This window comes from Pteropus vampyrus, unplaced genomic scaffold (genome assembly GCF_000151845.1).
Source record: "Pteropus vampyrus isolate Shadow unplaced genomic scaffold, Pvam_2.0 Scaffold39, whole genome shotgun sequence".
Classification (NCBI taxonomy): Eukaryota; Metazoa; Chordata; class Mammalia; order Chiroptera; family Pteropodidae; genus Pteropus; species Pteropus vampyrus.
The window spans coordinates 278,269-279,878 of record NW_011888820.1 but is presented as its reverse complement, the minus strand read 5'-3'; positions in this window follow the sequence as shown (position 1 = coordinate 279,878).

The following is a 1,610-nucleotide window of genomic DNA, read 5'->3' as shown; positions in this document are numbered from 1 at the left end:
AGGACATCAGTGGATGGGACTGACTCTCAGGCTGACTGGCTATGTGGATTGGCCACACCCACAGGGTGAGAGCAGCTGTGTCGGGGCTGACTCCACAGAGTGGGATTTACTCCAGCAGGCTCATGTACCTGTTGAGACCACCCTTTGGGTGTGCCACTTATGGGGCTACTTAGGTGGTCCTCTGTTATGTTCTGATGCTACCTTCCAGGTATGTTGGTTCTGGGGCTCCTTTAGGGGGCTCCCATGTAGGCCAAGGTCAGCTGCTGCCTTTGATTGTTCAGAGTTACCAGATAGGAGCTACAAAGTGATCCACAAATACTTGCTTCCTGTGCTGAATCTGGAGGCAAGTCGGAGAAACTACGCTGCGAGACAATGTCAGTTACCCCCAGTACCAGGCCTACGATGGTTACCCAAAAGACTAGTGCACCTCAAGGCCTGAGGCTGTCTGCTAGTTACCTGTAAGTCTCTGCAGCTGAAAGAGCCTTTGGTTGGTATGGGAGTCGGGTGGGTCAGGGACTCAGGGAGTCATCGAGGTAAAGCCTATAGATTTCACCTGGCCAATGAAGAATCCAGTTTTGTTCCAGAGCTGAATCTTTGGGTTTTTGTAAAAGTCTCAGCAAGGCCAGCTGCTTCCAGGCTCATGCCTGAAGACACCTGAGATCTGTTCATGAATTGCTGTAGTTTGAGGTGGGGCTTGTGGCCCACCACTGAAAGTCTCTCCTGGGATGCACTGGCCATGCATGGGCCATGGGTGCTGAGGACTGTTGTTTGCTGTGGAATATGTGGCCCAGGGAAGGCATAGGGTGGGGCTGATTGCCTGGCAACAGGCCGGCCACAGGCAAGTTGTGTGTTGAGTGGTGTGGGGTCTCAGAGAGACATGGTGTGGAATGAGCTGATGCCATCAGGCCAGTGCAGACTGCTGCCAGAGCTGAGCCTTCAGGCTCCTGCAAAAGTCACAGATTACAGTGCCGCCAGCCGCTGTCCACCTTGGACCTGCAGACCCCAACGTTCTGCCTGAGAGACACTGCAGTTTGGGCTGGCACCAGTGGCCTGACACCAAACGTCTCTCTTGTAATATTCTGGCTGGGGGCAGGTGGCACAAACTGAAGGCTGCTGCCTGCCCATGAATGTGCAGCCCAGGGAATGCATAGGATGGGGCTGGCTGCCTGGCAGCGGGCTGTGGTGGGCAATTTGTGGGTTGCGTGGGGCAGTTTCCCAGGTTGATGGGAGGTGGAGCAGGCTGATCTCCCCCGCCAATGTAGCTTCAGAACTGGCTGTGCAGAAGGAGGGTTCAACCCAGGCAAGATGGCGCCTACCTGTATACTTCCCCTGAGGAGGGCACCAACAAAGGAGCAATGGCAGCTGTCCTTCCAGCCTTCGCTCCAGCACCACACACCTCAGTCCTTCCCTCTACGGTTCTTGCACCTCCTGAGCAGCTGACCCTCTGCCGGTGCCCAGGGTCAGTGAGCGAATGGGCCTGTGTACTGGCCCTTTAATGGGGGTGTCTGCATTTTCCATTTCCTTCCATCTCACCCAGAAGGCCGGAATCCCCACTGATTTTTACAATCAGATTATGTGGGAACTCCTTTTTCTAGAATTGGAACCCTGGG